Genomic DNA, 25,775 nt, shown 5'->3' on the forward strand with positions numbered 1-25,775 from the left:
CCCCAGGGCTCCTTTTTAGGACCAATACTCTTCAATGTTTTCATAAACAATTTGGATGTAGGACTCATTTGGGTGGTGCTTTTGGGGACCCAGGAGTTGGACTCTATGATCCTTGTGGGTCCCTTCCAACTTGTGATGTTCTCTGATTCTATGAGTGAAGACTAAATGAAATAGCTACTGAAGGAGGAGGTGTCACAGTTACTGCGGGCTTACTTGGGAATGACAACAGCAAAGGACACAAGAGTGGGGCCAACTGAGCTCAAGCTCAGACCCCAGAATGGAAATTCTCTCATTCTAATTCATTAGCTGATTCCCACTTAGGCTTTCTGAGTTTGCTTTTCAGAGGTGCTAACTGCAAGGTGAGGTGATTTAATGGAGATGGTGTTTGTTCACTAGTGCTTGTGAGTCTTCCAGCTATTTCTGGAAGGTGTTTTGCAGATTACTCCAACAAAAGTAAAATTTATGGGACAAAATGTTAGTGTCTCCATTAGAAAATACAAAATGTCAAGCCCAGACAGTTTTTAAGCAGCGTAAGCATACATTTCTATGACTGTTCTTCACATTTTGCTGTAGTAATTGTTCACAGAAGTTAGAAATTTTCTTTGTATTTCATGTGATTAATCTTTTAACATAAAAAATTATTTTTTGCATATTGAGTGTCATCATCTTAAAACTCTGAAACAGATAAATTACTATGGTATCTATTTACAAATGCACAGTCTTGGCTATCATGTGCAATGTGAGAAGCTCAAGATCAAACAGCAAGGCAATACCAAAAAATAAAACATGCCCTGCACATCCTGATTCCTGTTCCAGCACATCTCTGCAGGTCCATCATCCAAATTAGCGTGGGCATGACAGGAAGCCTTAGGAAAGGTGCCCAACATCAGTGTACCTACACAAATGATAGAAAGCAGAGCAGAAAGGGAGTGTACTGTGTCTTCAAATCCCTCCCTGTGCCCAAAGGCAGGGTTATTTATCTCTGCCTCTGTCAATCCAGTTAGTTATTTACCCAGCCTGTTCTTACAAAAACAATGCTGGTGGTTCCTTCACTTCCTTAGGCAATCTCTTCTGGGAACTGGGCTGCATATGCTGGGTCCCAGGGTTTGTCTTTCATTGCAGCAACTATGGAGAAATGCCATTCACATGCTGACTTGTAGCTAGTTATCGTAAAGCTACACAAGATAAAACATCCCATGTGTTGCTGCCTTTCAAAGTGTTTCTCTGTCTTCATGGGTAAGAGCTGTGAGAGGCTGGAGAAATCAGGGAGGTTTTGCATCAGCTGGTGAAGGGTGTGGATAGGTTGCGTGCATTTTGGGATTTGTGCACATGAATAACATAAACTCTGGCAACCACAGCCTTTCCGAAAAAGTTGTAAGGTGTCTGTTCCACCCAGAGAGCAGGGCTGATGTTGCTGTGATTATGCACAAGCCTGTGGAATGGTGACAGCAAAAGGGTGTCTTTCTGGGAAGGGGAGGGCCACTCTAGGCAGGGAACAGGAGGATGGAAGTATGGGAGTAGCTGGAGAAAAGGAGGGAGAATAAACTTTGGAAAGGATACACATATTTAGATGGTACAAGCCAAAAGTGGTAAGGCTTTCTGATAAAATCTAAGAGCTGGATTTTCAACCTTGCAGCCCTAATGGCAGAAAATAAAATATTAATATATCCCTTTTTTTTTTTTTTTCATTGAACCTTAGTGAGGGCTTTTTTATACCACTCCTTGTCTACCTAAAACTCCTGTCTAAATATCAGTACATGACTTAATATCTATAAATCAAGACCAACATGTATCTCTCAGAACATTAGCCTTTCCTATGACTATATCCATTGTAATGAATATTGTGTTTTAATAATTGATGCTTCACATCCTATATTTTGCCCTTCTTTGCACTGGGAGCCTATCCAAATGCATCTGAAGCACTTCTTGTAAGTGGAATGTAATGATAAGTGAAATGGCAATGCAATCTCTTTACTTTTGCAGATGGACAGAACTTACATGCTAAATTCAGGTAAAATTTCAGCTCAACCACCAAGCCCTGTCAAAATGATAGGGAATTGAGGTTTTGAGATACCTTCTCCAAATTTACTGGAAAGGAAGTTATGAAACATTCATGTGAGTACATTCAGCTCCACACCCAATTAGTCATAGAACTTGAAAGTAATTTGAAATCTTGAATATACATGAATTATTGAACAATGAGTGAAAATGAAAGAAAATGGGGACTATAGCCTGCACTTCCACAGTCTGCATAAATTGCTACTGTGATCCTCCTGTTCTGTAATTTCAGGGCACTGTTGAAAGAGCAACAGAAACCTGTAATATTTAAAGACAGTAGGATCCTTATTACATAGTAAAGAGAGAAGAAGGCAACATATCAAAGAAAAGAAAAAGGTCTTAAAGGGAATATGGAAGGTTCCACTTAGTTACACCTGAGCTTGTAGCTGTATTGGCTTCTTACATCTTTTTATCTGTTTTCTCTCTTCCCATTTTGGTTGAGGGAGAATGCCATCATAGCTTGTTAAGGATGGCTGAGACAAGCTGTAAACACCAGTATGCTCTACCGTCATACCTAGCAATGAATGTGAGCTCTGTCCAACATCCATTGGATGAAAGAGAAGGGAAGCTACAGAACTAAGAAACATCTCAAACAATTTGAATAAGTTTTGTAAGGTGAAAATGAGTCTATGATGTATTTAATCACCCAGTAAAATTTTCTGTCATCCAGGAAAAGAGAAAAGCAGAAAATCCATTAAATGAATTAAAGATCACAATGAAATTATAAGGTACCTGTAGACTTCATGTAATGTAGTGATGAGCACTGCAGAACAGTTAAATAGAGCTACCAATTCAGCTTTTGGATTTATCCCTAAGTAACCTTGAATTCTGATAAAGCTCATTTTCCATGTGTTAATATTTTTTTACTTACTTCTAACATAATTTTTAGGTAACTATTTACGTAAACAAGTCTAGGACCCTTCTTCACAATTTTCTCCTTTACTTGGCATGAAGCTCTAAGTCACTTTGTTTGTTTGTTTGTTTGGTTGGTTGGTTGGTTTGGTTTTCTCTCTTTAACATCCAGGTCATTCAATTTTTGTGCCAGTGACTTCACTCATTAGGACTTCCTGTTTCTTAAAGATTCCCCTTCTGAAACTGGAAAATCTTTGATGCAGGCTCTGTTTGTGGATCCTTCCAGTTAATTTAACATCCCGTGAAACAAGGCTACCTTCTGTGGACAGCATTTTACAATAGCTGCATATTCTAACTAGATCAAAGACAAATTCTTTCCTGTTCAGGAATTTGTCTTTCAATTGACAAACTGATGAGCAAGTTTCTTGGCTACCAGACTAGATATCTAGGCCTCACTTTTATAGCTGAATTAGATCTCTGATTGGTATTTGGAAGCTGAAAGCATTCCTTAATAATATTGTTTTTTATAGGATTTATCTTTCCAAATTGTTAATATCAGTCCTTGATTTTAAGGAGATCTTTATCTACTTTTAATTCCCAGATTTTGTTGCCTGGACTACTTGGACTTCTTGTACATAATTTTCTCAGTTGTTTCTCACTGGTATCTTCTAGTCTCCTATGTGGAAACTTCTTAACTATCTATCTGATGACTTTTACAAGAAGCATTCTTTCTCCCAGTTCTGCTTCTGCTGTTTCACTAATCATTACTATGCCCTTACTTTCCTTCCTTCCTTTTTATTTGTTCTTCTGACAAATAACAGGTGTCTACAGGAGCATCTACCAATCTTCTGGTGTTAGTTCAGAAGTTAAAATTCATAGTCATTGAGACATAGAGTTCAAGAGGAGTCCTTTCTCTATGAATGCTTTCTAATGATTGCTTATGAAAAAATCTCTCCTCTCCCATCAAGCCTTTTAATATTTATTGTTTTGACATGTTACTTCATTGAAGCCAGACAAGGTAAAAGGTGTGTCAGTAAATGAGTTTTCTAACCTTGTCTGTAGTAGAAATGTTCACTGCAGACTCCTAGAGGATAAGATCTCAGTTCAAAAAAAGTTATGCTAGCAAAAGACAAAGTTGGAAAAAGCATACAGGTTGCGCACTGGTAGTTTATTTTAGAGCAAGCTGTAGAAGTCAGCTATAAAATCAAGTGAAAGTACAGCTAGTACTTTCACAATGGCCCCGCTGGCACAGCCTATCTAGCATAGGAAGGTCCAAGTGGCAGGTTCACTCTGCAGTCATGAAATGAGATATTGGTCATTGTCTGAGCATATGCACATGAATGTCAGTGTGTTATTTATTATTTGTCACAGAAGACTTGTATAAGAAGTTTCCAGTCAGCAGCTTGGAACTAGGCCATGCAGCTTAGTTTGCCAGTCTAAATCAACAGTTCACGAACAGGTTAGTTTTTGTAAGTTATTTGGCACCTGGACAAAAGTCAGACTGAGAGAAAACAGGAGTCCTTTGTGAGTGTCTCAGAAGCAAGAAAAGAAACTAATTTAATCAAGTACTATAGAAAATACATGATATGATCAGTTCCAGTTTTAAGCCAGGGCAGTATTTTTGAACCATCTACAAGAATATGAATCCAGTTTTATATAGTGATAAGTCAGCTAGTCAAATAGCGTTGTCAGCTTTTGCAACACTGTTGTGCTGTTTAAATAATTTATTCATTTCTTTTGGTATCAGGGCCACAGGCAATGATAAGATGGCTCATAAGAAGGTGGCTTGGCCAGTTTGGATACTTGCTACTTGGTAAGGTATTTATAGGATATCTACGGACAGCACTGTTCCAGGTGAGGTAGACTGCACGTTGCTATGAATACAATGATTAACTGAGACTAGGACAGGCAACTCCTTCAAGAAATGTAGAGCTCTCTAGGAATCCAGGGGAAAAGGAGAAATCCTGCTTCTCCTCTTACCTTCATGAATATAATGAATCTCTCATTCCTGTTTTGTATCTCACAATTTCCAAAGTGACAAACAAATATAAAAGCCTTAGAGCAAAAGTATAACCTGAAAAACAAAATGGACCAGAGATTGTACCCTCCTACTGACCAATGGCACCCAGCAAGACCCAGAGAGGTCTCTTAGGCTCAGCTTGTACCTCTGGATAAATCACAGAATAACCAGCATCATCTGGCTTCCTTCTCATTTAGGATTTTAACTCAGTTGTGGAAAGGCAGAGAGGTAGTGGCAATGTTATAACCAGAGGGAAATTAAAGACTAGGAACAGAAACAATTCTTATCTCTGTCTCCCCTCCTTTTTTCTCTCCCAAATTAAGAAAATGAATGTCAGAATTTTTGAAGGGGGAGCTGGGGGGAGTGAGGGGTGAGGGTAGATATTAAGCCATGTCATGACTGTTAACTGTGACAGAACAGGGACATATATTTTTGTTTCCCATTTATCAAACCTTTCAGGGCCTGCATGGGGAATTGGTTTGTTTGCATGGGGAATGACCAGACACGATGTGAACTTTCTTTTTGTTACTTTATTTAGTGCTAGGAAGGAGTTGCTAATTCTGTTTGAGGCTCCATCAATGCTGTTAATGTTGTCATTTTGGGTAGGCTGAGTTTATCTCAATAGATAGTCCTTCGAGACTGATAACTTTAAGTGCTGATGCTAGTATTTGAGAAATAAAGCAACACCAACAGTGTGAAGCCAAAATAAGATCCAGGTAAGTGGAAGCATTTAAAGCATGAGTTACTACTGCTGGTGAATTTCTGTTTCCTCTTTCAGTGTTGCTGTTATTTTAAAGACAGCACCATTTACTGAAAATAGCACATGGACATTTTTTATTTACCTTTTTTTTTTTTTTTTTACATTATTCATTCTTTACAATTATCACTTCAAATTGTGAAAATGGTAACAAAGATCTATTTCATTCAACAATTCTAATTTTCTGACATGCTTTCTAAGCAGAGGTCACGTCTCACAGTGACAGAAGGAGCACCACATGGTCCCAGAGGGCACTCCAGGCTGCACCTCATTTCACTCATTGAATTTGCTATCCATATATTGCAAGCCTGATACTGCAGGTGGTGTGAACTACTGGAAGGCATTCGACCACAGTACATGACTTCTGCTGAACCATCACATCAGCTGACATTAGTTGTGCTATCTAAACCATATAAATCCCATTTAGTATATGCCTATTCAAGTATATGAAGGAAAAAGGAAATAATTAAGATACAATGAAGAAGAAAAAGGATGATACAAACATCACTACTGTGGACATGTGTATTTAAGACTGAGGACCTTGATGTGACTTGCTTGTGATGATGCATTGTTTGGTGCAGTAAGTGTACCCCTATTCCAGCTGTGAAGTCCCAGGAAACTTTCCTAACTTTGTTCTGCGCACTGCCACTGGGTGTTCTTGGCAGCATCTTTCTTTTATTGTGGTTTTAAATATCACCTTATACAAAGTGCCTGGGAGCACAATGGAGCATTAGTCACTGCCAGAAGTCAAGTATTAAGTATCACACATAAAATAATAGTGAACTTAGATTCCCACACAAGAGGGAAGTGTTTCCCAGTTCCTCCTGCCTGGGCACACACACATGGATGCCACCTCCTCCTGTTCCTTCTCCTTTCATGGAGCTCCCCAAGAGCCAGCCAGCTCCCTGTGCTCTGGGAGCAGAAAAAGCTGAAGCCTGCTGACAGACAATTATCTGACACAGTCAGCAAGTGACCAAATTGCATTTGTAATCAAACCTTTTTGCCCTGGAAGTTAATTTAAATAAAGCTGCATTTCTGGTGCCGTAAGAAAGCCTGGCTGGTTAGTTCTCAAAGGTTACAAATGATGACAGAGAAGGGAAGGTTTTCATTGTGCTATGGCAACTGTCAAAAACACATGAGCAAGATCAAGAGTTTGCCCAGCCTGGGAACGAGCAGGTAAACACCATACTAATCCCTCCGGAGCCGTGATACGTGCAGGCTGCCAGGACATACTATATTCGTCAAGAGATGCAAGAAGTCAGTCTGGATTCATTTATCGCCTTGTAGTTTGTTTATTCAAGGTACCTATGCTCCGATGGTTCGTGTTTACAAGGCTACCCCACCTGCTTCTTGCAGTGTAGTGGTGCTGTTTGAAATAGAAGGGAGAGGGACAGAGGGAGAGGCACAGAGGGACAGAAGGGAGAGGCACAGAGGGAGAGGGAAGCTTCCAAAGGTCAGGTTTGCACTAGAAGAGCACAGAACAAGTGGATAGCAAGACCCCAGGGACCTGTAAGTCAGGGGCTGCAAGCTCTGCTCTCTCTTCACCATCAGTCCAGTCTGGCTCCAAAAACATGTTCTCTACTAGTTGAACTGGGTGTTGAGGATGCATTTACAGCACATGCTAAAATTTCTGCAAACGTATGCAGTAAGAAGCCATCTAGGGGCAATTCTTATAGGGCAGGAGTACCATAACTGACTAGGAGCCTGAATCAGGGTTTCACTATAAGTACCTTCATCCCTGTGGGATCCAGCCTCCAAAAGGCTTTTATAAGTGTTGGTATGATCAAAACTCAAAATAATAATGGCTTGCTTGACTCAAAACTACTGCAAGACTAGATTTTATTTTGAAAACCTCCTAATTATACTGAAAAGAGATTGTGCGGATCTCTTCCAAAACCTGAGACATGGCTACAGACTGCGTACAATGTAGGCACGACTACTATTAGCCTACAAAGAGTAATGATCATTAAAACCATGTGAGCTGAAGGAAAAAGACTTATTCTGAAATGTGATTAAGCAGTGCCTTTACGTTGTATCATGCCAGGCTGGTACTACACAAGAAAAATGTCCTGAAGAGCCGGAATGGCCACAAGAGCCTGGTGACAGTGGAAAGCACCTTTTACACCTTTGAGCATCATGGTAATCCCTGCTGGCTGTCCCAGGGAGGAGATCTGTCCCTTCTCTTGTCCTGCTGAACGAGGACCACTGCGCAGACAGAAAAGTAAAATAGTTTAGTGGCCAGGACACCTCAATAAGGTACAGACAAAAGTAAAGCTGCATTCTTGTTTTCTGCAATGTTTACAAATAAACATTTGAGACAAACAGAGAAAATAAATAATTTGGGTCTGTTAGTTTCAAATATGTACCATACAGTGCTTCTTCCACACAACACAGTTGAAGATGCAAAATCCTCAAATGTGCATGGACAGAGCTGAGTAGAGTTTGCCAATGTTACATCTTCTGTATTGGAGAGTGAGGAATATTCTTCCCCATCAGAAACTAAGTGAGTTAGTTTCCAAATCATTGTATGATTCTATGAGTTTTGGGGCTGAAGTGCAAGAATGCATCAATGAATACATGACATTTCTTAATCTGCATCTAAGACACTGATCTAGGTCCCAAACATGCTTTTTGTTCCTTGAATCCCATGTTTGTTGCTTGTGTATCAAAAATTATGGGATTGCCATTTTAAGAGGAGGAGACCATAAAAATTTCAGAGGGCTCACAAGTCTGTTGTAAGGCGGAGCTGATAAACAATGATCCAGTCATTGGAGGTAGTCCCCCGCAAGTGTGAAAATAGCAGGAATTACCAGCTGCTAATGAATTTTCGACTCCAGGAGAGGGGGAGGGGTGTTCATGATGCAACCAGTAAATGTTACAAGTCTTGCTCCCCTGTTCACAGGCAACTCACAGTGGTAAGTGGAAGGTAGATGACTCAAGAAAAAAACACAAGGTTTCAAAATTCTTTTAGTTCTGATTTCTCTTAAAACGTTGCAGGCCACAACCACAATTGGCAAATTTTTAACTTCTGAGGGCAATGTTCATCTTTTTTTCTATGCTTCTCTACTATGCAGCAAGTCAAAGAGTCCTTAGTCTATGTCACCTCACCACTACCTGTACAACTTGAATACAGTGAAATTTGTGTACGTTTTCTGGAGTAAAATGACCAAAACTCATCATCAGGCTGAACACCCTGATGTGACAAGTAAGCCAAGTTATATACTTCTTTCCTTACTTTGTAAGCAGGAAGAGCTTTGCTCTTATTAGATTTTTTTTTTTTCTTACAGTTTTTAAGAGCAAGATGAACGTAAGACACTTTGTGAATGTGACAACTGGTATCAGTTTCATTGCCCTTTATAATTTTCAATGCTTCTTCTCTGTTTAAAGACAATCTAAGTAACTATTTTTTCAGGGATTTGTTTTTTACACTACAAATGCTGCAGCAAGTGCAAAGGATGACAACTGAGCCCCAATGAAATCAGTGCCTACTTTTAAGGATTTGCAGAACCATCTTGTAAATGTTAATGGTATTTGAGTCTACCTCCTCCAAGTCATAGAGCAACTACTGAACATCAAGGTAATGAGGGAGGTGCAGGAACCCTTTGGTTTATAATGCTGTCTGAAGTGTTACAGCCTCCATGAAAGTTTGGTCTAACTTTGAAGATTTATAGAGTTTAGAGACTTTTAAAAAATCTGTGTTTCCCACCTGTATAAAATACGTAAAAACAGACAAGATAGCTTGCTAATAGAGCAGTCTAAATCTGAAAAGCAAATTGAGGTCAATTCCCTCAAAGAATTTAAGTATCTGCTACTTTTCTCTTTCTAGTAGTTTTACTTATGTTAATAGCCACCATTCCTCAGTTTATAAATTATTCATGTGCACAAGTCTCCCCAGGACTTGAGCCTGCAGGTTACCAGCTTGTATTAAGCACTGAGCTGGTTAAAAATATATGGGCAAGGAAGAACAGAACAGCTTTTAATTGGTGCTAAAAAGAATAACAACAGCAACAGTTAATTATTGTAAGGATAGGTTAAACAAACACTGTCTACAGAAGGGGAACATAGAAAATATCTTTAATACATCTGCAACACGCTGTGTTGCATGTTATGGTTTCATCTTATGCAGGAGCATTTTAGGGAACTTATGGCCACATTCATCCAAAGGAAAATGCACTTATTAAACAGTATGTGCCAGACAGTTTTTGGCAGTAGAATGACAATGTTTATTTTCTCTTTATATCCACCTGTGTGTTCTCTCTCTCTCTTTTGAGCAATGTAAACAATTTGTTCTGGTGGTGGTTTTTGCAGTAGTGGTGATTCCTGGTGGTTCCTAACACCTTGGTGACTAGTAGTGTTGGCTCTCAGGATGCCAGTCCCCGCTACCCAGAATCAGTTTGCTCACATTGTTCAGTGTACTGTTCAACTTGGTAAAACAGCATCTTGAACACACACAAGGACTCTCACCTGCAAACAGGATCCTAGAAAACCCAATCTCTGTTTACTCCAAGATTCCCATTAAGTGGCTAAGACTCGTGGAGGCAGCTTGCAGGACTTGGTGGCTTCAGCAGGTTCCTGTAGCTTTCAGTCCACAGTCGCTTCTTCTGCTTTCAGGGTTTTCCCACACATCTTTTTTCCATGTGCTGAACAGTGAGCACTGGAAAGAGAGACACTATGAAGGAGAGCATGGAGAGATCATGCAGGAAAGGGAGAGAAAAAAAATGGCAACATGAAGAAAAGCAAGGATGGGTAGGCATAAGGGGAGATGGAAGGAAGGCAGCAGTGAAGGTCGTGAGGGAAGGTCCAAGCATTCTGGGGGCATGAGGAGGGCTGGATTAAGTCATTTTTCTTCCACCTTGGCATTAGTTTGTTGGGTTTGTTTTAAATACCTGACTTGTGGCAGCCTCACCACATGTGAAATATCTCCAGGAAAAGCTGAATCCCTGTGTTTTTTTTTGTCTATATACCACATCTGTTATATGGTATGCCAAAAAATAAAATAAAATACTAACTAACAGGATGTGTGTGTTTTGGAACTGGAGTGAGTGGGAGAGGTCAATTGCATTTAGCAGTGGTAGGTTGCAGTGGATATAACCCAGTCCTTGTATCCTTCATGCTTTTGAAAAAGCCACTCTCTGAAGAGCACTGTGAAATTTCCAAAACAGAAAAAAAAAAACCTCAGCCCAAAGACAGATTGTTCCTGTCAGCTTGCTGAGCTCAGAGGTGTGAACGCATGTCCATATGACACTGCCTGTGGAAGTGGAACTCCTGGGGTTAGAAGGCTGTGGCATGGCAGAGGAGAAAGCAAGCTGGAAATTGTTTTTCTGAAACATGATGAGGTGACAATGTGCGAGCACCTGGTGAAGAGGCACTTTGCAGCATTTAGGTGGGTGCCAGCAGCTTGTCTATCTCTCTGCAGCACACCTTGCACCTCTCCTTTGCTTGGGGCACCCCGCATGAGCTCTGGCACAGGGAAAAATAACAGCACTTCCCACTCTTCCTCGCGGCAGCTGGTCTTGCTGTGTAGCTGTGGAAGGAGGTTTACACCGTGCCCTCACCTCAAAAAACTCATTTCAACTCTGGCTGCTGAGCCAGAGCCAGGGGCTGGGGACTGCAGTACCCACCACATGCAGATACCTCTGCCCAGACTTGGTAGCCCAAACCAAGTCAATTCTGGACTTCTGCTCTGTATCTTCTGCTGAAGTCCTTACTTTTATCCCTTGTATCTTTTTTATTTGTCTCAGCAAAACTAGTAAATCTCTACTGTTGTGCATGCCTTACACCACAAGTTGAAATTTGTCTTCAGTATCAGATCCCTGGCTGTTTGCCTGGCAATTTCTACAAGCTCTTTCTGTCTCTATGACCTGCTCCATTAAATGCTTATCCCTGGACAATAAGGAAAGCTTTAATGACATTTGGATGCTTTCTGCTGTGAGTATTGGATAAGACATTGGTATATCTCACATGACTGACAAGTGTAGGGACTTTTTCCCAGCACTTACTGAGGGATCTGTATGTGCTGGATTTTGTTAGCAAAAGGAAATTACAAATTGAATTGTCCTACATGTTTGCCATCAGATTTAAAAGGTCTCACCAAGAATGACATCTGTGAAGGGGTTCAGAGCACTGAGCAGATCTTCATCAAATTATTGGCATTGTTTTCTAGTATCTGTGATTTCTATTTAATTTTTAGAGCAGGTGTCAAATCTATTCGTCACCTCTGCTGAGTGCTTTGCTGACCTCTTCTCCCTCCACATTTTACACACAGGCAGAGAGTGTATGGGTCATCCGGATGCCATTTGAGAGACTGGCTGTGTCACTGGTACTCTTCTGGTCCCAAGCAAATCATATTTTTCCCTTCCCTGGCTCCTGGTACCAAGGTAGCCCAGTTCGCTTCCAGCCTCTGTGAGATACAGGGTGCATCAGTTCAAGTGCAGTATGACGTTAATACAACTTTAGTGCTTTTTAGTTCTTTGATACACTTGCTTGACACAGCACTGAGCCATACACATGTACCCTGTTACCAGTGTTTGTAACTTTTCTCACTTTTGGACCCCTGAAACATTTTGGAAAAGGCGTAGACAACTTCACAAATGTCACAAACATAGGTTTTGTGTCTGTGAACGCCCTTCCCTTACCCACTTCCTGCAGTGCACATACAGGTCAAAATGCACTGCAGTAAGTTCATTACATCAGAGAAAACCTTTTTTATGTTTTTATTTCTTATTCAGGGAGCAACCCGCAGGCAGTGTTCTTACTTTAAACTGTTTAGCCCAGGCAGCACGAGCAAGGAAAGCACAGTGGCAGGGGCTGTGGGTAATGCCAGACCCCTGAGCACCCCAGGGAGAGCATATAGGGCTGGACCACTGCCTCCTTGCTGTGATGGACCCACAGCATGCAGAGGAAAGCTGGCTCAGGGCAATGCCCACATGCTGCAGTCACACAGGTAGAAGCACAGGCACAATATGCTGGTGCACAGCTGGCCTGGAGCTTGCTGAGACACTCAGTTATACCATTATGTGGATCTTAGATTATATTATCTATCTCATTCCTTTTTGGAAACATATTTTCACTCACATACAGTTTGAAGACTGATTCTTTTTCTTTCAAATCTTCTGCATTATCTTGGTGTTGATGGCTATGCCATTTCTGACTTTAGTAGCATTCAAAGTTGTGCAAGTGCTTTTCAAACAGGCAAGATGAGTCTCTGCATGAATGTGATTATAATCTCTGAAAACAACAGTGAACACTGAGCATGTGGATGACTCCTTAAGCAGGTCTGAGGAGAGCTGGTCAAAAAATGACACTGTAGTTAGGAGTTAAGTGCAAAAATACCGAACATTTCAAAATGAATTATGTTCTCTGATTTCTCTTAAATTGTCATTAATCACAGTTATTATTCTCTTTGTGTATTTTTTTTTGTTTTGTGATGATTTTGTGATAATATTTCTTAATTTATTTTGCGTTGATCTGTCAGTGATTGAAATTATAGTATATAAATATTTTAGCACCTATTTTGGTAACCGTACATCAAAACATTAGATGAAAACAAAGCATCTCAACACTCTTACAAGATAAGAAAAACCTTACTACTCTCTTGCAAAGAGTTTTGTTGAGTGAAAAAGCCATTCCTGCCAAAATCGCTTACTGAGGAAATGCCAACTGGCTTTCGCCATGCATTCATCTCAGCCAGACATTGCCCTTCAACCTGTGTCATGCAGAGCTTCAATCAAGGCCTGAGGAAAGGTTTCCACTCCATGAATGTGTTGCAGCCAGACAGCTGCTTGAATGTGGCCAGGTGTTGGACAGACCATCCCCACCATCCCAAGGCAGAGAGACTCACCTACCTTACTGAAATCCTGACTCTTTTCCTCTGCTTTGTAGCCAGTGGCACAGAGCTCAACTTACTCATGTGCATTGTTTTATTTCCAAAGGGGCATTTACAGAACAGCAATAAATCCCTTCATTGGGATTTAAGGCTCTGCCTGTACTGCAAAGTAAAATTAAAACACGTTTGGAAACCAGTCTTCAGCCCAGAGGCTGAGAGGCAACATGGGCACTACACACAGCAATGGACCCGTATCTCCTCAGCATTTCATCTAGTGCCCCTCTGCCACCAGGATTATTCTATAGGAATAATTTTTTTCAGCTAAAGATGACTGAAAAATTTGAGTTTTTTTTCAACTAATTCTTTCTTCCCTGCAGTAGGAGGCTGGTGGTAAGTTGTGCAGAACCTGTGGCGTGGAGACATTTGTGGGAGCAAAGCCCCAGCACGGGCTGGAGGAGGGAGCAGCAGGAGCCAGCCTGATGCAGTCACATCCATGCTGCCTGCCCAGAACTGGCCCAGGCAGGACCTGGGAGAGTTTTGTCTGGCACACACCAAAACCATGCCTGGAGGGTGTGAACAGTTAAACACTGTGTATAATCAGTGGGCCAGTGCTCAAACCTGCCTCCTGGCCTTGGTCTAGCTGGCAGTGTGGGTACAGCCTAAAACACCCTGATATTTGTGTGATAGGAAGGACTACCTGAGACAGAAGGTGTTAACAGGAGCAAGGAAACTGAAAAATGCCCTTCAATAGTTATTTATTAGGTTCTACTTTAATTGCATTTTGGTTTGATGCTTCATTGTTATCTGTTGGATCTGACATTTGTCTTTCTTTGAAAATTACCAATTTTCTTCATTCTGAGCCTCTCCAAATGCTCAATTTCTCCCAAGCACACTGCAGCCTGCAGGCAGCCTGGCTTCTTTGTTCCCTCTCTTATCTTTAAGACATTACCAGCTGGCCAATGACTTTATTTTTTATCCCCCTCTGGACATTCTTTTGTGCTGCTCTTCAGATGCTAGGAGAGTGCTGCAGGGTAACCCTGCTACACTGACTTTGTACCACGCTGGAAAATAAATGGAGAATATGAATAACTTGTGCCTCCCCCGACAGAGTGCACCAGGCTGTAACGAGACCTTTCACTCTTTTTTACCAGCCTGCTGCAAGCAGAGTGCTTTTTCTATGGGACATTTTCCTTGAGCATGGCAGCCCCGTGCAAACAGACTTGCTGGTGTACCCTGAGTAGCTCGGGCAGGTTCATATGAACTGATGCTCCGACCTAGTGCCTGAGGCAGAGTACAACTAGGCAGCCTTTCTCATGCACCATTTAGATGATTTAAACATTTAGGAGTTTACATTAGCCTTCTCGTTTTGATGAATTCCTCATCTGCATTCAGAAAAAGAGCCTCATTACCTTAGGACAGAGCTATTATTTATCTACTGTTTATTTCTCAATATTTTGCTCTCCCCAAGAGCATACTAATGCCTCCTGCAGCACGAACAGCCCTGCGCACTGCCCTGCTTAGCTGAAAAACAAATCTCTGTGATCATGCTGCATGGAGCAGAGGGGCTTTGGAGGGCAGCATGGGGGGGTGGCGGTGATATTAGGGAGATAATTTGGTAGCATTTGGACGTAATGCGGCAGAGCAAAGACAAGATAAAGATGTTATTAGAAGACCCTTAGCCATCGCATTGCTTGTTGTCATTGTCATGAATCCTAAGGTCGGTATAATACTTAAAAGGTTTTAAATCCCTGTTCAGAAGCACCTGCCCCCTCTCTTGGCACTGGAAAGTAATTTTCCCTTGAAGATAGCTAGCACGTTTCCCTGGACCGGTGACAGTCTAACGCTGTATCTACATCTAGTGGCTCTCCAGCGCATTGCCACTGGCTCCCGCGGAGCTTCATTCTTGATTTTTATTTTCCAGAGAACAGCATCGTGCAATTGACTGATCACCAAGTGCAAGTAGAAGATCTGGGTCCCACTCCCCACCTCCAGATATGTCCCTCCAGCCATTTCTTGTTCCCCCGTCCCACCTCTCTTCTCCACTTCTCTACTTGTTTCTGTACACTTCCATCACCCTGTCACCTGTAAGGCCTCAAGTGCAGGTACAGTTTGAATAATTGTTCCTCAAGGTGGACGCACTATATGTCCACGTGTGGGCCACTTGGGCCACTCTGACCATACCTCGGGTCTATGGGAGGGGGTACCTGGTCCCCCGGCCAGAGCTGCAGTAGGTGGCTTCTCCTGATGGACTGCAGCAACATCTGCAGTGTGCTCAAATATTGCTCTTTGTCAAGAGCCTCTCCAGTGTGTTTCCACTGATGGAGGGCTGGCTTTGCTAAAAGCAAAGCTGAAGGAAATCCAGGCAGGCAGCAAGATGCAAATATATGGCTAATTTCTGCATCATTGTCAAATCCACGTATTCAAACAGCAGGAGCCAGACCCTCAAAGTCACAAAGTTGGCACAGTCCTGGAATTTATTCCTAAAGCTGGTTTTGCCTTCCTCTTTAGAACCTTTGCACATTCAGAGCATGTTTTCAAGGTCTGTACTGCAGTCGCTGGCCAGAATTTGACTGTTTAATTCAGTTTTCACTTAAACTGTACATGCCTAATCAAGCAATTCACCTCTAAAGGTAAACAAAAATACACACACACAAAAAACAAAATGAAAAACAAACAAACAAAAAAGTCCACAAATTCTCTGTATAGGCAATCAAGAAAGAGGCTGGTGCTTCTGAAGGCCTCTGGAGTTCATATATATATATTTATATATATTTATTCATATATACATTTATAATTATTTCTTTTCTCTCTGCAAATATCTATTAGATCTAGTAGCTGCAAACAACAGTATGAAAGGATTAACGATGGCCAGAAAAAGTAAGTTACATTCCAATTTTATTTTTATTTTTATTTTTTTTAGAATTTGGATAAGATGTCTTATGTCTTCTTGGAATAAAATTTCTCAGTCATTAGTCAATAATTTTTCAGTCAATATTAATGTCAGAATTACATAACATGAAGTATAGTATAAGACATACCCATATATGGTACAAAATGAAGAAAAAAATCTAAATGATAAAATAAATGAAAAACTCCAATATTTGAAAAGAAAAATAAATGTATTTAGTTCTGATTATTTTTTCCAAATTAAGTAGGAAAATTCTCTCCTTGGACACAAGTTCATTTTATAACTGGAAACCATTTTATTAAAAAGAAGACCACCAACTGTATGGTACTAATATATATAAACTCCTACAGCCATTACAAGGCACAAACAGCAGAGAGTCTTGAAATACAAAATAGCTTCAATAAAAAGGAGCACTGGAGCAATTGCATTTATTTCTGCCAAGGTCTCCCTTTCCCCTTCACAATTCCTGTAGGGTATACTTGGAGTGGATGCATTCAGACAATATGGAAAATTAAAATGATCCTTAATCAAAAGCAATCAGAACTATGATCTAATTTGTTCAGTACAGACAAAATAATGGATGTATCATCAGCAAATTCTAGCTTAGAGAATTGCCCAAGTTTCCCAAATTAGGAGTTGCTTTCTGTTTCATCTTTTAAGACATAAAAAGGGCACTCAGCAAGCAATGAAACAAATACGCAAGAACTCAAAATAAGAATGAGTGAGCCCCATATACTGACTGCAGGGAAAAAAAAAAAAAAAAGAAAAAAGATGAGGAATTGTTCTTCATGAGTTTTTCCACCTCCCCCTACCCAGCCCCACTTCAAATGTATGTGTTTGGCTCTAAATTTGTAATGTACTCTGTCACACATATATCATGTTTGTCTGGAGATTAAAGAGTTTTGAGGAAGTTCTTTGTCAATCACTGTTATTAATGACATGGTTGTAAATGTTAGTCATAGTAATTACTGAGTAAATATGTACTCACTGACTGGGTGACCTGGAGGAACATTTTCCCAGCAAGGAAACTGGTTTGAAAAAAAATTGACTCATCTCTTTTTTTCTGTTATACCTCAAAGTCACGTATGGGGTTGGGCACTCATTCAAAGATGAACTCAGACATCCTGTACTTCACAGGATCGGAAACATGCAGATTTTCTGGATGTATCACTTAGCATGAAGTCAACAAGTTGTGTAAAATGGATATATTTATTGATTGGACTGGAAACAAAATAAATTTATGTCTTTTTTCCTATAATTTCTCTAAAAGGGGTACAACTTTCTCCCATGTAACTGTAAGCACCTATGATGGGATGCTTTTTGTCTTTCCATCCCAGGCTTTCTGTACAATGAGGTGAGAACTGGCAGGGGTGCATCCATAGGAACTTACACTTCCTTTTGAGAACGTCATCCTCAAGTGTTGTTTTTTAAAGGTCTGCCTTACAAAATCAAAGCCAGCAAATGCAAGGTTCAAATTTGAACCTTCTGACTTTTCTGACTTTGCGCTTCTGACTTTACCTGAGGCAGGTTTCATGGTATGCAGGCTTCTAAACCTCTTTCCTTCTGAAGGTTTATCTGAGTTTCAGGCCATCATAGGTTTTCATCTGCTTACTCAAAATGTCGATCACCCCAACTATGTTGTTCAGCCTCTTCCCCCTCCTTCTCTCAGCTCCACTTTAGTGAACTTAAGAAACCTTCCAGGTATATTTCTTTTTTGGGTAGCATCTAGCACATTTGGAGTTCCACCATGAGCAAACAAATACTGGCTGCACCTCTGAGAAGAAGCCGTCACTACCTGGTGTTTGGTTTACTCATGAATTTTACACAGGCCACACCACGACACTGTTATTGTCTTAACAATGTTAGATATATAACTAAGGGCCAGATTCAATATAATCTGTCTGAGTTATCCTGAAATCAATTTTTTTTGATCTTTTGTGACCTTGCTTGGGACCAAAATGATTGTTTTTATTGAAATGAAATATGCAATGTTCTCTGAAAAGTAATTAAGGTACTATGCAGCACTAATTGTTATTCCGAAACTAGCACAGGATATATTATAGTACAACATATGAAACAATATTATGAAATGACATAATAGAGAAAGTGATTTGGCTTTTTTTTCTTATCCTACATACATATAAATGACAGACACAAGCAAACAAAATAATATATTTAGTAGGGCCCAATCAGTAATTTTTTTTTTCTTTTATGTGTTATCTGTATTTTCTGCCGTTGTTTTAAATTTTAAGGCTGTATGTTAGAAAGGTCTTCACGATGTAGATAGACTTCATATCCTGGCTAAACTCTGTGTGTGCATGTCAGTAAAATAAGTCTTCAAAACAGATTCTGGTCCCAGTTTTAATGTAGAAAGGAATCTTGTAAAAATCTATTTAGAGAAACAGTGTAAACAATGTTTATTCTACCACTTCTTTATTAAATATATTATTTTGTATTATATATTTGTATTATATATTTGTATTATATATTTGTATTAAATTGTATGTGCAATAAATATTTATTTTTTCTTAAATTAGAAATATGTTATTACCAAATTCTATTTTTGTTGGAAAATGGTCTGTAAGACCAGAAGATGATCTTTTCATTGACAGAAATTAAGATATCAAAGCATTATTGAAATCCCAGGATCTTCACATTTTTTGTCCTACAAGATGGGGGTTGCTGTGATACCATGGGATGCAACATGGCGCATGCCTGGCTATCAGGGAAGAATGACACCACAAAAATGTGGAGTCATTGGGTTGAACTGCACATAACTGATCTGTCAAGGCATGTGATGTACAGGAGATGGTCTGCTCACGCAAGGATTGCACACACTTATGCTGGCCATATATCAATCTGTAGTCATAGGTACAGGGTGAGCCATATTGGACAGAAAATGAGGGAAAACTGGTTCCTTGCCCCAGGAGCTGTCAGCTCTGTGCAGGCTGTTTTTAGAAACAAAATCTGTTTTCTAAGTTCCTCCTGTGGAACTTTATTCAATCAACAAATCTCTTCATTGCTCATCTTGGTCTTCTCTTTACACAATAAGTGAGAAGCTTTCTTTATAAAGTTTGGCCCATTATTCACATCTTCAGTGGCATGAGGGACAGGTATTCCCCTTAGCCACTTTGCTTGATCTCCATCAAAAAAAGAAAGATCAAATAAAAAAAATCGTTGTCTCTGGAGGTATAGATACCTCAAGATATATTTTCCATTTGCTTGGGACATCAGCAGCTATGATATATTTAACCACAGCTTTCTTTCAGAAAAAAAATAAGAGGAAGATTATTACCCATCAACAACCAGGTTTCCACTTTCTGTCTCCATGCATGCTAGGCTGACAGACATTTCCCAACTTGAACTTTGAACTCCTAAAATGTGCTAGGAGCTGGTCTGCCATATACTGTTTACAAAATTAAATCCATATATATATAGGACCATATAGATAGACCATATATATATAGACCATAACAATTGCAACTTTTTTTTTTTTTAATCAAAAAGACACATTTTTGCCAGAAGTTATTGTACTGTCTTGCAATCACCTGATCCTAAAAATCTGCCTAATGGCCAAATTCACTATTCTCCATCAAACAGAAATCAAGTTAAAGTCAGAAAAAGGTTTTGTGAGCTGGGCTACACATTGTAGACCTGGAGCAAAGCAATAAACATTTGTACTTACTACATTAACAATGTGAAACAGAAAATATTTGTAAAAAAATAATAGGTAACAAGTTCTTAACCAACAGTTAATTCAGAAGTATTTTGAAGGTAAAGTTGCATACAGTTGAAACAGCTTTACAGCAAAATAAATACTACTAATTTCAGGCATTTATTTTTATTACACAGCTACCTAACCCAGTAAATCTCATAAAAATTATAAGGCGACAAAACTCTGGAAAAAGTATATTTGTATTTCCATGGACAATGGACTCCATCCACATGGCTTTACACTGCCAAATACTGTAAAAGTTGAAATTATTCATTCACTGCTTGGTTCTAAAAATCCCTTAGATTCACTTTGCATTTAAGTCTTTCTATAGACATCATGACTTGATTTAAACATTTCAAATTTAAACTGTGCTCTATCAAAGGCTGAGCTAAAAATAGATGTTGCGTATGTTTTGTATCACAAGGGCAAGCAACAAATAGAAGAACAAAAGGTTATTGAGTAAATATAGATTTTGGATGGGGAAAACGTATGTAAAGGTTCCAGATTTTTGTAAGTGCTTTTATGACAGACTGACACAAACATTAAGACAGTTTGACCTATTGTGTATCTAAACCCCAACAAAAAGTGATTTATGGCTTATTTAAACTTGTGGTACTGAGGTGGAAGTCATTCATCTCTTTCCATGAATGCTTAGAATAAATCAAAACTGATCTGTGGATCAGTTAAACCTGCTATGTATAAAACTGAAGTTGAAAAAACATATATACCTGTGTTCTCTCAGACTACTCTCACTAGCTAAGTATTAGCCAGTAGGAATGGTTAGAGAAAGCAAAGGGCTTTCTTTTTCTACATAGCAAATGTGAACAGCTGCTTGGTTTGAAATGTTTCCCTAAATACTTCCCTAAAGTGCTCTGGACCACAGGGTCAAAAAACAAAATAATAATCAACATAGCCCAGTCAAACTTTTGGATATGAGTTATCCAAATCCCATTTAAATACATTTTCAGAAGATCTGATATTCCGTTTATAGCAACAGGAAATGGGGTGAAGCCAAGGGGAAAGAGAGCAGATTTTAACAGAAAAATCATTAAACTATGATTACTGGAAATCACTTCAGACTATAATTTACTATAATTTACTTTTCTTAGATGTTGAAGAAAGTTCTTGTCAAAACTAAGGGAAAAAAAACAGCTGATGGCACTCCATGAGCTTCACAAATAGCAACATGTAACAGAATAGTCAATAAATTTGAATTTTGATATGGAATTTAGATCTGTTTTTATCAAGTTGTCTAAAGTGATCAGAACTTCATTAATATTAGGATTTTATCTGCAGTAACTTTTAACTCTGCACTACTTTATGTACCACTATCATATTATTTGGGGTTTTAAGTAGTAGGAACTTGGAGCATGACCCGAAGTTATATGTTACCAGAGATAAGGGTAAAAAACCACAAGCTATTCTCTCTATGGAATTTGATGTATGTGCTAAAATCACACCTACAGGCTACAGTTTTTTATGGAATACACTAATCTGTGCCATCTCCATTTTGCAGTGTCCAGCCAAAATTATTCAAGTTTTCAGTTATTTTAATTATTTTCATTTCTTTTGTAAGGACACAGTAGGGTTTAAAAACAGCAAAACCCAGTGTTTCTACTTGGACATCCACAACTGACACACATGTGATAACGTAGGATTTGGTTCTTAATTGGAATTGTTTGAAAAATGCTACAGAATTAAATGTCAACATCAGCTTTAGTTCACCAAGACTGTACTCTGGATGTTTCCATTTTGCATCTTTCTCAATTTCTTTCACATTGATCAGCTAATGGATAATGCTCAAGCAAAAGCATTGGCTATGAAAAAGGAGGGATTTTTTTTTTTTCTTTTTGTCTCTTTAAGAACATGACAATTATATTTCACTCAATTCAGAGAACAAACTATAGGACCTCTAATCTTTCTCTCAGCAAATGCAACCCTCCTAAATTACAACTTCTTATATAACTTCACTGTCGTTTAATATCTATAGATTTACAGGCATTTTCCTCTGCCCAATTTCAGTGTTTGGTAAGGGAGAGAAGGGATCTCATTTTTAATCCAGCATAAAAACAAAGGGCAAGTATAACTGCAACATACACCAGGAATCCTTAAGGTAGGCTCAAAGCTATTTTGAAGACTTCAGAATTGCTTTTCCAGTTGGTGGATTTATGAAAGACAGCCCTGCCTTTGTGCCATGATCTCAAAACACAACAAGGACAGAGGCCAGAAGGCATTTAGGGTGAGGAAAGGGTTGTGAGAAACCCTATGATTTCAGAAGGAAAACAGAGGCAGCAGTACTTTGGTTGTTCCTTATGGAAAAGATTGAAAGTGAAGTAGCAAAGGGAGTCACTTTGGTGTTTGGAAAGTGCACACATAGTGTCTTCAGTTCACAGAGGAGAGAGAAGGAAGAGAGAGGGGAGCCCAGGAGGCTGTCTAGGACCATGACGTTTACCTCTCCTGCTCCCACACCGAGGAAGGAACGTGCAGTGGGTTTGCTCTACTTATTCCCTGCCCTGTGCAAGAGTTGGAGCTTCCTCAGCAAGAAGAAGTCATTTTTACTCTGATCAAACACAGAACCATTTCAAAGCACCATTCCCTGGCATTGTACCTGGTTTGCCTAGACCTGAAGTCCCAATTCGGGCACTGGAGTAAGAGTGCAGATCCCAGACCCCTCCTTTGGCCTTATAGCATAGAGAAATCTGCCTTTTTTCTATTCCCCATGAGTCATTAAGACGGTTATGATAAGGCTCTTCTGCTTCTGGATCATGGAGAAGGTATCTCCCATAGTGAACCTCTTTGCTGCTTCTTCAGCATAACAGGTTGGCTGCTTTGTTAGACGTGGTTTTTTTTTTTGTCTGTTTTTTTTTTTCTTTAAAAAATATTTTCCTGAAACATCAGGTGTTGATCCCATTTGGCAATGGGACATGGAGGAATGAGCTGCTGCTCTCTGACAGTACAGAGTACCAAATCCCAATGTAATGAGAGGTACTTGCACCGGTGAATGCAGTGGAATACTCTGTGCAGGGCCACAGCTGGCTGCGGAATGGCGGTGTTGAGGAAATATATCTTCCTGAAGGAACAAGGGAATACTATGCTTAAGGGGGCATCATCTTTTAGCCTCTGTTTTCATGCAGTTTAAGACCAGAATGCACTATTGTATTATCCAGTGTGAGCTTTTAATTATTATGAGTCACTGAATTTCAGGCAAATATTTATATTGACCTCTGTGACTTAAGCAAGTGTATTTCTATTCTCATAGCCACTAAGAAATAAGAAAATGGAAGGAAACCCTCATGGGTGTTTGTAGTCCCTGCACTGTCAGGGAGCTGGCCATGATGTTCAGATGTTGAGCAGACCTGAGAAACTCATGGATCCATGAACCAAGCTGCAGAGGCAAACAAAAGAGTCTCCTATGTCCCTCCAAACTTATTTGTCAGAAATTCCTGCAAAGCTGAGCCTTCCTGGCTGTCACTCATCCATGGGGAGGGAGATAGCTGTGGTCCTCTGCAAACTCCCCAGAGTCTTACCATCCCTCCAGCCAACGTGTTGCAGTGCTTAATGACTTTCTCATCTAGGAACACTGGCGATGAATTTGTTTAATGTCAGCTGCCAAAAAATAATTTTACCGTGCTTCTGCTTTTCAGATCAAAAAGCTCTTTCCCCCAGAATCTGATTTTGTTCCAATGCTCCTACCTATTAAGTCACAATCCAGCTTTTTTTTTTTTTCCTGATAAAGGTAACGTGTTTTCTTCCACATAAGTTTTTGAGCCCCTGAATTATTTTGAAGTCTTCCTTTGAACTCCCTCCATTATTTTCACATCATTCATAGAGCACAAAAAACAAACCAGGAAGAAATATTCTAGGAATAGCTTTATTGTGTGTGAGGCAAGATTGCTTCTCTCCCTGATCAGTTATCTGAGGTGACATCCAATCATTCTCTGAAACAATACTTTCTAAAACAGTCTTCCAAACTGTAGATATTCTTGATATTACCTTGCATATAACTGAATTGAAATTCATTTTGTGGAATTTGAAATATTTGACTGTACAGTTCTTACCCTTATATAACAGAAATTTATTCTTATTATTTACTACCTTCCCAATTTTTGTGTAATTTTGCAAACACACCAGCAATGATTTTAGATCACCTCAGTCATATAAACATCTTTAGATAGGGAACTGATACTCTGCTAGTAACTGTCTGGCTAGCCTCTCCATCCACTATTTATTTTCTGAGGTCTGTCACTGAGCATGTTTTCTATTTATGTGATGTTTGTGCTGTTAATTCCACATAATGCAAGCTTTTTGGTTAAAATATTATGCTGTAGGAATAAAATTAGATTGCAAAAATGAGTTGTCTTCTCTTTAACAACCTACTGCACCAAAAAAGACAAGACGTTTTCATTGGATTTACCTTCTGCAAAGCCATACTGACTGTTCTGAATTACAATTTTAGTTTTAATTATTTGTTGATAGAATCCAAAGTAACATATTCTATGGTTTTACCTGCACTGGCAGTCCAGCATTCTTTTGGAATACACCTACAAATTTTCTCAAATCTGATTTCAGTACTTCAGGGATCCCCTTCAGTACTGAAGATTTTGGGAGAAGAAAAGTGATCCACTGATTTCCAGAACCTTTCAAATACTCAAGACCCTGAACAACCCAATTTAGCTTTGAAGTTAAAGTCTGCCTTGAACAGGTGACCTCCAGAAGTCTATTCCAACCTAGTTTTTTCTATAAATCTAATTTTTTTCTTTATATCCCAAATGTAGGACATAATTCCACTGAGAGAAGGAAAAAGAAGGAAATAATCATATACCGAAGACTGTGTCATAATGATTAATTGACATCTTAAACATTTGCATGGTTTTTTTTTGTTTGTTTTGTTTGTTTTTGTTTTATTTTGTTTTCAGAAGATAATTATTGATTGTGCTGAATGAGAATTAACATGCTGATATGTAAGACTTAAGTATCAGAAGAAAATCAGGTAACACTGAATTAATAAGACCTTTTCATTGTTCCATTAGTGACTTGAGGTGAAAAGGTTTCTAAGAATCCTTTAGTCAACATTTTTAAGTAATTGAATGTCATGACACTTGACAGTTAGGGATGCAATAAAATTAACACCCCTTTTAGTCTGTCCTTTGTCAGAAAGGAAAAGTGGAAAAACCAAGGGCAGCTTGAATTAGCCTCTGAGCTGGAGGAACACACAAGTAGTAGAAACATCAAACAAATACATCAAGAACACACACAACACAACTAATTGCAGAATTTCAGTGCTACAGAAGTCCAGTTCTCCCAGCCATCCTGAAGCTACAATCATCCTGCCTGCTTTTGGCTATGCCCCTCCCTAGCCCCATTTCTCATTGAGAATTAATTCAGTATTTTACCTTTATATTAAGTGCAATGAATCAGTTTCTCAGATGTTATATCTGAATGCAGTACTATGTCTATTATTTTTAGATGCATTAAAATCAATTATTGTGATTAGTGCTTCTCATTTTCTGAACTTCCTGTTTTCTTGGCTAACAACAATTAGTTTGCTAAGAATACACAAGTGTTAAAGAGGAATGTTCATAAAGCTCTGATGTAAAGTTAAATTCTGCTTTCATTCATCTCTACAAACTTTTTTATACT

The 25,775-nt window shown here is 39.3% G+C and overlaps 1 long non-coding RNA gene across 1 annotated transcript; it reads right to left on the bottom strand.

The window, feature by feature from the left end:
* Window positions 1-1,573: 1,573 nt before the first annotated feature.
* On the bottom strand, window positions 1,574-20,868 carry LOC308193449. Its single transcript, XR_013949638.1, has 2 exons — window positions 10,152-20,868; window positions 1,574-7,892 (listed from the first exon to the last, which is right to left on the bottom strand). It is a non-coding gene; the product is annotated as an uncharacterized lncRNA (long non-coding RNA).
* Between the last annotated feature and the right edge of the window lie 4,907 nt (window positions 20,869-25,775).

This window comes from Anser brachyrhynchus (genome assembly GCF_964034855.1).
Source record: "Anser brachyrhynchus genome assembly, chromosome: 3".
Classification (NCBI taxonomy): Eukaryota; Metazoa; Chordata; class Aves; order Anseriformes; family Anatidae; genus Anser; species Anser brachyrhynchus.